The sequence below is a fragment of the Temnothorax nylanderi genome, unplaced genomic scaffold, assembly GCF_030848795.1.
Source record: "Temnothorax nylanderi isolate EJ_2023f unplaced genomic scaffold, tnyl_v1.0 TNYL_tig0007_pilon, whole genome shotgun sequence".
Lineage (NCBI taxonomy): Eukaryota > Metazoa > Arthropoda > Insecta > Hymenoptera > Formicidae > Temnothorax > Temnothorax nylanderi.
The window spans coordinates 271,083-287,863 of NW_027249069.1; the positions used below are offsets into that span (position 1 = coordinate 271,083).

The window sequence follows — 16,781 nt, forward strand, 5'->3', positions numbered from 1 at the left end:
ACACGTAAACGTTATCTCATTGTCGCTCCGCTTTATCGATCCGCTGGCAGTCTCCTTTTATTGCTGTGTGAAAAGTAAAAGTACGTATCTTAAACGGATCGCGCGATATTGTAACGGAATGACGACGAAGTGGATTTAAAAAGAGTTCAAGATTTGAAGAGTTGAGTCATTTTCAGATATTCTATCACAGGTATTCTATTATATGTAAATAAAAGTTAACTGTTCTAAACTATGCATACTCTGGTCATTTTGTAACACGCAGTTTGAAATATTTTTATGGATACGGTCATAGAATTTTGTTTACAAGCAATTTTCAAACAATTTTTGCCCTTTTGGACGTTTCATAGAAAAAAAGAATAGTTTAATAAAGCGAGGCGAAAATTAAATAAACTCATATGGAGCTTAATAATTTTTTATGAAGGACTTAATAGCATCCATCACTCTATTATGAGTTATTTCTCGTTCGAAATTTTTCTTTTTTTTTTCCAGATCTGCGCATATAGCGGATCCGCGCGCCATGCGAGAAAAAAAGCGAGAGCTTTGCACTCTTGATCAGGCATTATATTTCCACCGATTAATTATCTTGCAGCGATATGTCAAACCCCCCCGTTCATTGCTCTTCGTGCACCCTCGGCGTCAGTCGCTCACGATCGGTCAAGTTTGCTCCAGTCCGCAAGCGCCGAAAGGGCGGTGGGGCTTGCGAGCTTTCAAGCGCAGAGCTTCCGCTCATTCGTCCTTTTGCGTCGATCGCGAGCACTTCGCGGGTTCGCGGCAGCGCGTGTATCTCTGACGAACGCGTGTGTATATCGTCGCGCGTGATGGTCGTGCAGCAATCGATTGATGCGCCTTTCCCGCGAGAATGACGAGTGAACGGTCGGGATCGATCGGGATCGCGAGATCGCCAGCGAACTTTTTGGAGCTCATCGATCGCCGCTGCGTTCTCTCGTAGCTTCATCTTATTAGGTTTCGTGGAACTGAGTGCCGAAGCGTTTTTGGGATTCGGGTTGGTTGGATTATTTTGACTACAGTGTCTTTTATAGCGAGATATGAGATAGTGAAAAACTCGAAAGTGCTTTGACCAATTGAGATTTCGTGCGAACGTAGAAGAGAAAGCTCAGATTTATCATATTTTATTATTCCAACCGTTTACAGGCTTAATATTTGAAATTCAACAAGATCGAAGCTATTTGATCCTGCGAGGTTGATGTCTTGTTGTTAATTAATCATCCGGGATTAGAGGTCGTTGCTTCTAGATCAATGCACGGCAAATACTGTGTGCAGTATATATGAAATTAACGAAGAATTAATCTTTTATAAGGATATTTGTCGTATTCAATTGTTGATTTAGAATTTATTTAAAAAATATATATCTTTAATAAAAGACTGAACTAATAGTTTATCCAGCGCATTAATTTCAGTTTAATTAGTCATATTAAACCGCATTTCGGAAATATTTTTAGTCGTTTTAATTATCAGAATATTAAATTTTAATATTTTATAAATTAATTAATCGATTTTTTGTAAGTTATTCAAAAGTATATTTTAATTAGTATTATACATGGCAAGTAATTAATGAAAGTGGTTACTGTATTTAAATTACTATAATAATCATAATTGAAATAAAATAATAGATTTCGTGTTAACGTGACTGAACTATTGAAAATACAGAACATATATAAAAAATATCTATACTCTGAATAGGGTAAATTATAAAATAAAATATTTATAACGCTTGCTATGTTTATCAGAAACTTTGAATTTTTCGACAAATTATTTAAACAGTTTTGTTAAGTTAAATTAAGAGAAAATTAATTTAACGAAACATTTTAATGAAAATGTTTTTCTCCCGACCATTTAATATTTAAAATTCTTTTGAAATATTTAATTTAAAATAAAATATTCTTTGCCTCGCATGCATTTGTAATTTGTTTTCTATTTTCTAATTGCGGAAATCCGAAGAGAATATTCTGGAAAATTTTGCTGTCTAATCTGGAAATAATATTTTCGACGCAGTTCATCATTACGAAAATTGAAATTTAATCCGTAGGTTAATGAGATAATTTACTAAAAAGGTCTCGCATTATTATCGCTGTACTATAGGACAAGGTAGTGGCATAAAATAATACAAGTGGACTGTTATTTGTTGCTATAATTTTTAAAGATCTGTTTGCGATAAATTATAAATATCACGATTATTTTCATACTTTTAACACTACAAATATATAGTACGGGAAGAACTTCATCGCGGCGCGGCGCGAGATAAAATAACAACGTTCAACGCATCTCCCGTGTTTCATGTTGCGTAAACTGGACGTGTGTATCTACGAGTGACGATAAAATGCATGTTTATTAAACCAAATTCTCCATCATGAAAATGCGAAAGATCATATGGACACGCGTTGAGCATCGGCGAGGCGTTTTGCACGCACGATTTCACCTGTGTGCGACGCGTGCGGGCGAGACTCGTGAGCAGAGTCTACACGGCAATTGAATTTCGCAATGGCTCGATAATTCGCAATTAAACCGTCTACCCGACATTGTTACACAGTGAATGGGCTCGCGTGTAAGGGCGAAAGAGACCGCGGCCGATAACCAATAAAAAGAGCTTGTGTTTATAGGTAGTTGGAAGCTCAACGATTGTAATGGTTGATTATATTGGACGATAATATTACAGAGGTAATCTGAATCTCTCAACGCGAACGTTACAACATAAACGGTGTCTTTGCGCAATATCGTGTTTCAATTTAAGAATATTTTTGATCAATGAGGATCAATAAGATATATTCAGTTCACGTCTTATATCATTGGTATAATTTATCTCGTTAGAAAAAATGCGAGAAAGCAACGAATATATTTGCAGCGAAGTAGATTGCGTTAGCCGGTATTGATTACTATTTCGCTTGTAGAACTTGGGTTACATTCGAGAGAGAGAGAGAGAGAGAGAGAGAGAGAGAGAGAGAGAGAGAGAGAGAGAGAGAGAGAGAGAGAGAATATTAATTTAGACATAAACAAGGTGATAACATCAATAACATAATCAACTCTATAATTTAATAATATAATAGATATCTCGTGTTTAAATTTATGTATGTACTTGTATACAGGTTTTATAATCCCCATTCTAGGAACATTAAAACGAAAAAATATATATACAATACATAAATATTCGAGGTTGATGCGTGGTTCTTATGTGCTATTAATGACAGACATTGAGGATGAATATTATATGATATAAAATATTATGACAGAATTATGGTGATATGTGGAAATGAACGTGATAAGTTTCGTCAACAAGACAGCGTGCTAGTGACATCGTGTTAGTGTAAAGTGCGTTGAGCTAATTTGCATCCCGTTTCGTTTCTAGAATTGTTAATTGACGAAAACACGTCACCTTTTCAGACCTCAAGATAGTTTCGAGACGGTGCTGCTAATAAAACTGCCAAGTATATTCGTAATTGCTGCAACTCCGTTTGGACTTCGACAGTTGGTGAGTTTGTTTACGGCTAATGTAAAGATTGATTTTGCAATCTTATGATTTATTTATTATTTACAATTACGCACAATTGTTTACAATTAATATATTATAAAATATAACTTTTATAATAACACGGAACGAATTCTTCAGAAGTTTATATGTCATATTGTGAAATACTGAATACTTTAGCTCTTATATAAAAAGAACAATTTTTCTTGTATATTAGCAAGCGTATATAAATGTCGCATTATATTTTCGGTATAATCATATTACGAAGAAGTAATTTATGATCTTGTTTATAAAGGAAATGTTTTTTATGCGTAAGAATATCTAATACTAAAGTGATGTTTTTTTAAGCATAAAACGTAGGTATGCAAAGAATTTTTACGGAAAATAACGATAGAAGCATAAGTAGTTATATAAGTAAATTCATATTTTAATTATCTTAACTTGATCTATACTTTTCCCGCTGAATAATTTATATTAGCTTGGCATATTTTTTGTACGTGAAGAATATCAAAAAGAATATATAATTTATTAATATTTCTTTATAATAGTATCTTAATATATTATTTCGTTTATTATAACAAGTCTAAACTTGCAAGGACGAAATTCAGTTAACATATATGTGACAAAATTCTGACTTTTATTGTTACGCGCAGATATCCATAGCGAGCATGTACCTTCATGCATTGTTATTGAAATAGTAAGTATATATTAAATATAAGAAAGATATAAAGCTATAGGGGTACGATTTCGGAAAAAAACCAAAGTAAATAGAAAAAGTGACGAGCGCAGAATCGAGCTCGACGGTATTCGTCCCCAATCTCTTTTCCATTGATGTACGATGTGGCGAAACGGAATCTGAAAAAAGATCGACGGCCCGTACATCGATGTCAATTTAAAAAAAAAATGCGTCCGTTCGGTGTCCAGTAAGGCATATAGGAAAACTTCATTTTTGGCGTATTTTTCGAAGATGTATTAACTCTGCAGCTACATTGTTTATCAGTCATACATCATTGTTTCGAAATCTTTTATAAATTTTTTGCATGGATTTTATATTTCAATATGGTATCGGTTGTTATTCAGCGAGAGAACAATATAATTAATTAATAGAAGGCACGCAATGCAACAGAAATTCAATGGGCTTTAGAATAGCAGCCATATCCGTGTGTTGTCCACCTGTGAAATATGTGATTAATCAAATTTAACCGTCGCGATAGTACCGCCGTTAAAGAATGCGCGAGAATGGGAGCCGTAATACAAGGCGTGATTCAAGAAAAGGAAGAAGTTAACACGGGCTTGGTATGTGCCAAGGCTATTTCGAAAGAGTTACTGGCGACGCTAATATCAGTAATACTAACCCCACAACCGTCGCGATATTTCGACCCTAAAGCTGCTGCAGCCGCGTACTGGAAGCTGTCCAACGGATATACCTTACGGCATCCATTCTACCGTTTCCTGAAAATAGGGCGATGTTAAAGAGGCCTAGATTCCAAAGATTTACAATACTGCTTAAAAGCGCGAGTGCGCTCCAACAATGCGGGGAAATTTATGAAAACTCTTGAAGGCTGTTGATTGGAAGAAATTATATATTTTTCGAGATTATTTTATTTAGGTACATGAGATCTGTATGAAATTAACATTTATGTGAAATAATTCGCTTTATATTTAAATTACCTTTATGCATTATACAATGCAAGATCGAAATTAATGTAGAGATATCATATTTATTTTTAAAAATATTCGTTTATCGAAATTGGGCGGGGCATGTACCGTGATTCTTGGGATATTGATACATTTAAATGCCAGTTATTGCTCGGCGGTTATACGTGTATATACACACACACACACACATATATATACACACGTGTATATATATATATATATATATATATATATGTATATATATATATGTATATGCACACGCTATTACAAAGTACGTAGTGTAATAGCTGTCCCGCGGCTTTCCGACGAGCAAGAGGACGAAAGCTCCTTGATTTAATTTTACTGGATTCTCTTGCGTCCCGCGTGGACAGGACCACACAAGAGAGGGTACTGAAATTCTCCGGTGACACCGGGCCAATTTCCAGAAGGGTTCGCCGAGTGGACGACAAACATGCGCTTTTGAATTTCCACGCCGTTCCGTACGACGGAGAATGGCGTCGGCAAGCACGACCACGAAGTGCTTTGCTCTTCAGATTTGTACTTTCCGAATATAGCATAGCCTATTTCCGCCGTGTCTGGAATTTAACTCCGATTATCGTGCGATTCCAATGCAGCTCCGATATATCAACGCTATATTAGGATAATATAATTTTCGAGTCGCTTATCATTAATAAGAAATATTTTGAATACGCCGTTCTATTTGCACCTTTCTAATATTTATTTGAGAGTAACTGCAAGTGTGTATAATTACCGAAACGAATACTAATTATTATTGAAAAGAACAAAAGATTTAAGATCAAATTCTGTATGAAAAAAATATTGATTGATAGATATATGTTCATTCTTGGTAGAAGATGAATAATTGAGATACATATATCTTTATATTTGGATTTTGTAGCAATTAAAGGATGTGTTTTTTATGCGAAATATAAGCTTCCGCTTATACAGTAATATTTCCTGCGCAAGTAATTGCTTTACGTATATGACGAGCCCATCTGTTGAAATTTTGTTTGTAAATTTTAATTCTCTAGGAAATGGAAATGCAATCCGAGATATGTTTGGATTTCAGCTATGCGTAAACAGTATGCATATATATGAAACGGTCGTATAAACTTCGTTTATTACCCGTAGGGAATACGAGAATCGCGAGATCGAATGTCAATTTAGATGACAGATATTTCAGAAACAATTATGAAGTCCCATAAATATCAATCTAATGACGTGCGCACGTGTGGCACGCATATTTCTCGCGTTTGGAGAGCTTCGGAAAGTGAATCAGATTTCCGGAGAAGTTCTCGGGTAGAGACGCATATAATGCCGCGTCTCTCACGCACGCCGCGCAACCATATCCGAGCAAGGATGCCGTGGTAGCACAAGAATACTGGGGTGACGTGGGATAGAGACTTTTAATATAAAATACCAGATGTCCCGACTTTCCGGATCCTAAATCTATGGGTCTCCCAACAGGAGTGAAAATATTGATGCCGCTTTCAAATTTACCACGTGGCGCGTTTCCCTCCATCATCGAATCACCACCGCGCGCGTGAATATTTTCAGTCGCCGCGAGTCATGCTTATTTTGCGATTTTCAGATTTTTGCGTCGAAACTGCTGCCTAATGTGTACATTGCATGTGAGAGAAATATTAAGTCGTTGAAAACACGAACAGATCGAATGAACGTTTAGAAAAATAGGATTAGATAATCAGTATTTGAATCATCGCAGAAAAAAATAGATTTATATGTGTGTATGTATATGTGTGTGAGTAAATTTATTCTTTATTCCAATACAAGCGATAAGAAAGTGATATGTACTCTTTTGGAGAGCAATATTTACGTACATTTTAGTAGCGAAACAATTTCGTGTGCAAGAGCTTAAGTATCAAAGCGATATTTTATTCAGTTCAATCCAGCTAACCGCCCCGCGGACCCTCTTCGCCAGTTCTGTCGCAAGAATGACTTTTGGAGTAAGCCTTTGTAGGACTTTAGAAGGCCTGCTATCTTTATCCCCCTCCGTCACACACTGTTAGGAACACGTCCGCGCCGCGACAGATCTGAATTACCAATGAGCATTCCGATCACGTTGTCCCGAGCGAGCTGTTCGCGCGGAATAAGGGAGCGTCGTGAAGCGTGGAGGTCAAAACAAAGAGGACAAGCAAAAAAAAATACACGGTTAAAAAAGATAATTCGCGTAAGAGCACGGGTTAATTTGATTGGTGAACGCGTATCGTGCAGCTATGTACATCTATCCATTTTTTAAACGGACTTTTTTCGGACGAGTGACCGAAACACACGTGAGCGTGTGTTTGACCACGTAAAATATTTTGTAAAACTGTTTGTAGAAAATCTCGTGACCAAACTTTCGAGTAATGGTCAATACATGTGAAAAAAATGGCTGATACGTGTGATTCCGTTTGATCGTACGTCGGATGTTATCGGTGAAATGTATGTAGAAAATATAAAAGTTGCACGCAGCTATCCACAATTTTGTGACAAACAAAATAATTTACTATCTATACCGTTTTCACAGGAAGGAACTAACGTGGAATATTCAGAAGATCGTTTGCATTCAAATACTTACTATCAGTGCCGTCTTGATGCGATAAATATTGCACGAAAAACACAAGCATGAAATATGTTTCTAAATATAATTTTTATAAGATGACGCAAACACACATAGACATGCATACGTGAATTATTTACGACGGGATGGATGTTTGCCGTCACGAGGAGCGGGAAGAAGAGACGGCTTTTCTTTATCGTGTCCTTATTTTCGCCATCCTTGCGTCAGAATGTGCACCTGCTTACCTATCACGATATTCCTCCGCCTCTCATTCCTCCTTTCGTAGCCGTTCACGAAAGCCTACTTCTCACGGATAAAAATCAATGGCGCATTTTCGCGCATCTCCGCACACGAGGCACGTCGGCATAGAAGGCACTTTTCACACGAAACACTTCGAACTCGTAGAATCCCATAAGGCGCTTAACTTCCCGACTTTCATCGCTATTCCATGGCGAGGCATCACTTTTTCCTTCTAACCTCCCTTCCGTTTATCTGCGAGAGAACTGTCTACTGCCGGAACATTTACCTGAAGATTTTTACAATTCGTCTTCACACGTGTCTAAAGCTCTTTAGTACCTTTCAAGGAATCTGTGGCCGAAACACTTTACGGTATTTCTGACGATGTTAGCTATTGTTTGTCAGCAGCTGCTTTTTGATCAGCTATATGTATTTAAAACACGAAAAGTAAACTGCGACTGTATTATTTTAAGTTGTTCTACCGTTATTTGTTGCTAGATGAGGGAGGGGGGGAGGGACACGTGAACTATAAAAAAATCTATATATATTTTGGCGAATTTTTTGATCTGCCGTTTTTGTTTTACCTTATGCTCTGCGAATTTGCACTTTGGAGTGATAATATTTTTTTCTCCCGAAAAGGTTGCTCAGGATGCGGATTAAATTCCAGAAAGTTTCCAAGTCCACCGCGTGGCCACGACGGCGGCTTTCGCACGCGTTTGTCGGGAAAGCTGACCGGCGGCAAATTTAATTAAAAAAGTGCAAGCGTGCAATTTTTTTAAAATTTTCTGTTGGCGAGCATTCCACCCCCGGCAGAGGAGTATATTTGTTCGCTCGTCAAATGATTCTCCGGAAAGACGGGCGTTCACATTCACTTGTTTTCCCGTTTTTCCTACTTTTTCGTGCTGTCAGTTATTGGGATCTTGCGACTCGAAAACTCGTAACGGAGATTTAGTTCCGTGGATCAGGACCTTGGTAGTTTCTTGAAGTGATTCATTACTGCTTCTTAACTTTAGTAGGAGTTAAGTTTTCGAATCGCGCTATCATGTGACGATAGAGAACATTTTCTTCTTCTTATCGCTTTCAATGTTTAAAGATAGATTGTAAAAATCACATTTTATTTAAACATTCTTACACATTTCTATTTTAATATAATCATAAATTGTTTGGCACTGTTCTTGCATTTATTTCTCATCGATAGGCGATTAACGATATGCGTAAAATTCAGTCTTCACAAAAGGTAAAATTCAGTCTCGAATTCAATTATCACTAATGAACATTGCAATCGAATTTACGATTCGTTAACGTTTATTCTCTTTTCATGTAATTACCGTACACATGGAATCACTAATATCTTTTTGAAAATGCCTTTGTTAGATGAATATATTAAGGTATTAAGGAAATCTTTAAAATGTAATTAAACATTATAAAATATTCTACATTGTTAAATTATATTTTTTTAAAAGTGTATATATAGTAAATTTAGTCATTCCACTTTACTTGTGTTACAAAGTAACTCTATGTCATTCCATGCAAATAAAATAATGTACCTTCGTACAAATCGTGTATTAGTCAAATTATTTTTATTAAATACATCACATTCACAGAAAAAATTATTAATCAAACTACTATGTTATATGTTGGTTCTACATACACGTTTATTCTAGTCGTAAACTAGCAGAATAAGAGCATTTCATATTCTCAGCGCGTCGCATCGGGAAAATTGAGTACGCTTTCGAATTGTAAGAAATGAAATCGAATATCTAATGTAGTCTGCGTCTTTTGCGCATATCTTAGAGAGCAGAAGATAACTCTTTTTAAAATTCAGTATGTTATTTTGCGCAGGTAGGGTTTTTCAGATTGCGTTGCTAATGTTGTTTTTTAGTTATGCTATTAGCAGGTGTAAAATGAAAAATATTTATTCAAGTAAACTGGTATATTTAACTTGACTCGTTAATTTTAGTTAGTTTTCATTGCTTTTCTATGTATGATCAATCATTTTGTATTGATGTACACGACCACATTTTTAAATATTTTTTTATACTTGTTAGCTTCTCTTTGTACTTGGTTACGTTGAATTCACCGACAAAGATTTTGCCGCAACAATAGTTTCACCGATATTATTTCATCAACACTGAGTTCGATCGATACCGAGTTTGATCAACAATATGTATTCATACATATTCATAGATTTTCGTGTGCATCATAAAAGTATTTTTTTTTTTAAGATTTAAGAGCAAAATTTCTGCAGAAAAAGTGAAATTATTCTATCGTATAGATAATGAATTTATTGCTCGTTTAATCAGATTTTTACAATAAATAAAGTAACCCTTCTAGTAATTGAATGAAAACATTGGATGAAAATATATACTGTCTATGACAAAAGTCGGTGAATGTATATGACGGTGAATGCATATCGTCAAATTCGGGCGATGTCGGGCAAAATAATTTTGGTGAAAACATTGTCGGAGAGAACCTTTGTCGGTGATTTCAATATGATCCCTTTGTACCATACAATGTTATTATCAGATACCAACGTAAGCTCGGCTTTTGTTAAATTCTGAGTCTCGGTGCACGGCGTATTCATCTAAGATCTGGTAATCCTCTTCACGGCAGGTACATATCTTGGGACTGCGCGAAAATAAATTCCTCGCCGCAACGACGACGAGGGCATAGGGGTTCGTTGCAAAGGACTGCAGCGAGAGAGGTGCAGCCTTTATAGATGCGCCGCAGAATCTTCTCTCAATTTCTGCGAGTTATCCAGCGATAGCATTGTCTCGTGCTCGGACTGCCTCAGTGTATTCCGGAAACTTTTATTTGTTTATCCGCGCCGCAAAAGCCGCGCGCGGTTCGTTCTCGAGGAATATTATTAAAGCTGCCGCTCATGTTTGACTTCGAATGGCGGCGAATTGAAGAGCTCAGTGCCCGGAAACTTTATTTGTATGCCGGACGTATTTCGGAGCAACGCGATACGCAATGCCGTTGAATGAGTGCGGAACAAACTGTACGGATCGGCAACTGGGTTAGGTACACTTACGCAATAACGACCCGCAGCATACGATTGCGTTCGTGCATATTACGAGGTCCGACAATGAAGTTTGTCATGGTACAATTGTTACATACCTTATTCCTAATTATCACTGTGGTCAAGTAGTCCTCTTAGGAAGCTATACACCGAGCTATATACCAGCGCCTTGTCTACCCTTCAAAGCAGTTATTCTTTGTGTTATTCTTAATTTCATTAACATCAAAGTGTTTTTTCAATGTTTTTTTTATTGGGAATAAGAAAAAGTTACACGGGGCCCGATTCGGTGTGGCTTTTTTTATTCCCACAGATAAAGGAAACATTGAAAGTAGAACGCACTTTGATGACTTTAATGACATTAAATTTAGAGTAACACGACGGCTCTGAAGGCCATTTTATAACACAGTTCCAAAACTGCTTTGAAGAGTGGACAAAGCGCTGGCATCGGTGTGTAGCTTCCCAAGGCGACCACTTTGAAGGGGACTACAGTGATAATCAGTAATAAGGTATGTAGCAATCGCACCGTGACGAGTTCGCGAACTTTATTGTCAGACCTCGTGTCATACGTTTGCTTTAAGTTGGTTACTCCTGATATGTGCACACGTGTATAGTATCACTCGTGTCGTGTATAGTTACGTTACGTTGGTAATGTCGTCCAATATTGACAGTCGTATCACTGAAACGGCGGCTCATTAGAAGTTTGTAATGGATGACGGTTTAGTCGAATTTCGCATCATTCTCTTATACACGCGATCCGTAATGTAAGTTCTACGACTTCTCCCGACGCGTTTGTGCGACTGACGAGATTTGATTTAATCTTTCGAAACTTTCCGTTTTACCCTTATACAGTTCACTTATTAACGAATAATGATATGTGTGGTCGCAGTTTTCTTATTTTTAGGAAATTTCGTTTCGCGCCGTGCGCGAACAGTAATAGAAGTCGCAAGCTATACAATGGACGAAAATACTTGCAGTCGCGTGTGTGAACGGAATGTTTTGTGGCTCTGTTTACGTCTAGATAGAGAACTTTTCAATTACGCCGTGCCGCACACGTAGGTTCTCGTAACTTTATTACGGCCCGACCGCAATTTTAGCGGGTGTTCTAAAGCAGAGCGATATACGCGCATGATTTTGCGTTAGTCGCATTGCAGCGGCATCGAAATTGCATCCACGCGTACGGTGTCTCTCATTACGCGCTAATGTACTTTTCAATGGCGATTACGCTTATCTTCGCGTAATCGTACTCAATAAATAGCGGATCTAATGGCATTGGACGATTGAAATTTGTTAAACATACACTGTCAGTGATCTGCTTGCAAATTATGTTGATCTTTACTATTGCTCATTAATGTCTGAGAAATCAATATGTTTTGTTTGCACTTTATTCGCGTGGAAATAATTACTCTATTGAATGTTGACTTTGGAAAGACAACGGAAACATATCTAAAATTTGTTTTAGTTATACAGCTAATCCGCGAAATATAACTAGCGATTTTTTAGAGCGTTCAAATTGGCTCCGGACTGGAGTCTATTTTTGAATATAGCCTAGCAAACTTGAAGAGTCCTCGCGGACAATCAAGGGCTTGCCAACCTCAAACTGAAAAGAGAGGTGGAGTCAAAGAAGCCTTCCTCTTTGCGCACTCGGCACAATTTTTCCGATTCCACGTCCCAGCGATTCTCAACTCTTCTCCTATTCCTGCCGTCTTTTACTCTTTGTTGGAGCATTCATGCGAGAGAAATTTCTTTCTATGCCTGATGCATCCAGAAAACGTGGTGTATTGTTAACTTTTCTGTTCCTTAAAGGTCGATAAGTTTATCCGCATGCTCTTTGTGGTTTCATTGTTGCTCGTAAAATGTTCGATCCAAGAATATCATGCTTACGGTATCAGCCAATTATGACAAAGATTTAGAAAGATATATCTGGTAGTTTATTTTGTGATAAATTTTATTTAAATTTTTTCTTAACTATTTTCTTAATAATATTTTCTATATTTTAAAATTTTACTACGAGTACATCTTATCGACAAACAAAGTCTGTTTCTCATTATTCGTATATATGAAGAAAAATTTTAAAGAATTTGCATAAATGTACGTTGAGAACAGTATTCTAATATTATATGCTGCTTTAGCACTTAAAAGGCCGCCGGGAAGGATTGATTCTTAGCTCGTGATTAATTTGGATGATATAAACTTATCGATAGGATTCCTATTTCTGTCACGCCCATCCGTCTCCATTTCGATTTCTGTTCGTGACTGTCGATTGCCCTTCGTAAACCTCCATCGCCGACATCGCGGCTACCCTCGAACCACCACGAAATGTACACGTCTGCGAAGCAAATTCCAGATTACCGTTGGCTTCGGATAACATTTACATACAGCATACATTTACCGTTGCATACCGGCGGTTACCGGATCCTTTCCCGTAGCGATACTTCGTACAGAAAAACGGTTGAGGGAAAGAAGAACGTGCAGGGAGAGGAAGAACGAGGTTGGCGAATCGCGTAGCTCGCTCGCCATTAGGAAGAGCGACTGACAACGATAAAAATGGAGGAATTTTTATTGCCACGATAAATGCGGACTCTTACCTTCCTTCGTGCTTGCGTAGTGTATACGTTAACAGTTTTTTCAGTCGTTGTCTCTATTTGAGCGTACACTTATTCGAAGTTTTAGTTAATGAAAGACAATCGTGCGATTAATAATAAATGGCGAACGATTCGACGAAAGAAGCATTGTAGTAAAAATCATTTTGGAATTTCCAGTTTTTCAATGGCAAAGACATAATTCTTAATGATGACGTTCTGTAGATGGGATGAGGTTATTAGTACCTAAAAGTTGAAAGTGGCAGGTAACGATTCGGCGGCGTTATCGCGAGGATTAACCAGGAAGGGAAGTTTGTCGAGGCAGTTAAAAGTTAGATGCTGCGGGCGGAAGGACGTTATAGCATGGATGCTACGGAGGAACTATAAAATCTCGCGAGATGCTAACAGTGGCATGATTTATCTCGGAACGATTTCGAGCTCGCTTTATTTCATTGGTAATGGTGATAGGCACGTGCTCCGAAATAACTTCGTTTGAGGAAAATGTAAAGAAGTACACTGTTTCAGTGTATATTTCGTAATTTATTCTTTTTTTTAACTACATTTAATTATACCTTTTTGTTTATTTTGTCGGGAATTATATAGGTGTTAGAACTTACTTGAGTTTGCAATTTGATTCTCCGTAATGTTCTGAATTCTTGAACTATCGATTGTGAAATATATTCTGTACAGCTGCGTGTTACATTTGAAAGGTTAATGAAAGTTCCCCTTATTCAGCACAATGGTGTACGCGAACGCGATGCGTCCGGAGCAGAGGAATCGAACTTCGTGATAACGCGAAACATTCCAGTGCCCTGAACAGCCCGGAGGGTAGATTGGATGCGAAATAGCGAAACGTGGCGCGGCGAAGTCTCCGTTCCGCGGTATATATTCCTTCCAACCCTTTAGTCGCGTCTTTCGTCGCAGTATATGCATTTGCATTTGAAATCGAGATGAGCCGACGAATAAAAGGCCGTCTCGTTTTGGTACCAGCTCGAAACATCCGTTTTCTTGCATAGCGCAATGCGAGAAAGAGATGGAAGGAAGATGTGAAGAGAGAGAGAGAGAGAGAGAGAAAGAGAGGAAGAGAGAGAAGGGGGAAGAAAGGAGGGAGCAGAGAGAGAAAGGAAGAGAGAAAGACTATGTAGGGTGAAAACGTGGAGAGCTTTTCGACTATACGCCGTTCAGGAATTCGCCGAGATCTTCGCAGAGCAGACCTACGGAGACGCATCAGGGTGTAAGAGAGCCCAAAAGAGAGGGTGATAGCGAAGCAGACGTGGACGCTTTTCATTGTTTGGCGTCGGAATGGATGCGAGCTTGATGGAATACAAAATAGAGACGTGACCTACCTCGATGGAGGAAGACGATAGTGCTAGATGGTAGTTGCAGAAAAGGGGAGCGGGAGAAAGAAAGATACTATAAAGCGACGGAGGGAGTTGAAGAGGATAAAGGATGCAGGATCAAAGCGCGGCAGGAGACTATATACATATGTATATACGGGAACGATGGACATTTATTAATGTTCTAGCCGACCACGGTCATATACCATGTAAAATGAGATATACACGACGTGCAAGCGAGAGACATGTGAATTTGTAAATTGGATATGTTACTTGTTTATAAATTTGTTCGTGTAATACAATTTAGATCAGCATGCGATTAAGCTCGATAAAAACTGCGTATGATTATTATTAGCAAGAATATTTAAGAAAAAAAGATAAAGAACTTTTGTGACAAAAATAGAACAAGTTGTGTTACATATGTGTTGTGTATATACGCCTGTGATATAGATGATTGAGAATAGATAGAACACAGATATCAAATCGGAAGCAAACTTATTTTCAAGTTTTACAGAAAAAGTTATGCTATACGCCGAGAAATTCGCTTTATTACGAATAGATATTGGGCTTCGTATGGTGATTGCGACATCTCTAAGAAATAAGAGAAAAAGCTATATAAAATGTAGCGGAAAAAGAAGAAATAAAAAGAGAAGAAGAAGAGGAAAAAGAAGGAACGAAGGCGTGGAGGGTGAAAATAAATAAGGGAGCGCAGCCAATGCTATCGGCGTTCGCAAGGGACAAAGTACTTCATAAGACGAAAGGCAGCGAGGGGAGGATGCGAGAAAAGAAAAGAGTAGTTGGTGTATGGAAGCCCTTCCTATCTATTGTTCGAACTGCAAGAGTATCTAATGGCGCGAAGTTCCGTCAGTGCTTGCCTCGAGCTAAAGTTTTATCGTCTACTATCGACTTCGACGCCAATTTTTGAGCCGCCAGTGCTTCGCTTTGCGTGTTGCAACATCGTCTGCTTCTTTACCACTTCACGATGCTTCTAGGTTCGTCAGCCTTTGACTTATTCTTACTAAGCTTTAATCCATACTTTTAACGTCGTTTATTTTACATCAGTTTTAAATAAGTTTAGTACTTTGAAGTGTAATTGCCTCAGCAATAGACACATTTTATAGATAATAATAATGTAGAAATTTTGCAAATAATTCAAATCATTCATAAGATGATTAATTTTTATTAATGTCATTATGTCGAGGAAATAAAACATTATTCTGCAATAAAACATAATATGCAGAATGTTTTACATTTTTTACATATTTTTATATAAGATATTGAAATTAATAGGAAGTAAATAATAAATGTAATAAAAATAAAAAATAGATATAAAAACGAAAAATAATAGATGTAACGAAATTTATATATATGATTTAAAAATCATTATATAATGTCGAGCCGAACATTTTGAAATATCACGGTTTGTTTTCGTAGATCAGACACAGTAACAATTTTAGCGAAAAATGAAGTCTATCGTAAAATATATGTGAAAACTCTATTTGCGTTGTAAATTGAAAGTTAAATATCCTTTAGCATGCAATCGCATTGGTTTCTAAGAACGGCTATAAAAATTTCAGTCGTATATCGTGCCGTCATATAACTGCATTCGACACGCGAAGAATTGCATCGTCATGAACGAAATCAGCTTTACTTCTCTCTGCAACTAGTCGTTAAATATTTTTATATCGTTCTTTATATCGTGCGTTTAATCGTTTTATATAGCCGTTTATTCAGCTTGCACTGGAACATTGCCGTTAGTAACGACTGTTTACCTTACTTCTCATGTGGAGTTACAATATTATTTTTTGTAATTATTGGATATTTATTATTTATTAATATTCTTCTTCAACCTTTTATATGATCGATAGCTCGGATATATCTATCCATGAAAATAGCTTCGATATAA

At 37.2% G+C, this 16,781-nt stretch overlaps 1 protein-coding gene across 5 annotated transcripts in view; it reads left to right on the forward strand.

Annotated features, from left to right (window-relative positions):
• The first annotated feature begins 747 nt into the window (after nt 1-747).
• LOC139780221 (TWiK family of potassium channels protein 7) overlaps nt 748-16,781 on the forward strand; it is a 203,389-nt gene continuing 187,355 nt past the window's right edge. For 2 of the 5 annotated variants that reach the window (XR_011720187.1, XM_071718780.1), the window contains exon 1: nt 1,624-3,484. The gene's annotated coding sequence lies outside the window, so the exon portion shown is untranslated. Of the gene's footprint in view, nt 1,004-1,623; nt 3,485-16,781 lie in introns of those variants that run through there. The other 3 variants (XM_071718755.1, XM_071718764.1, XM_071718771.1) reach the window with 3 other exon arrangements.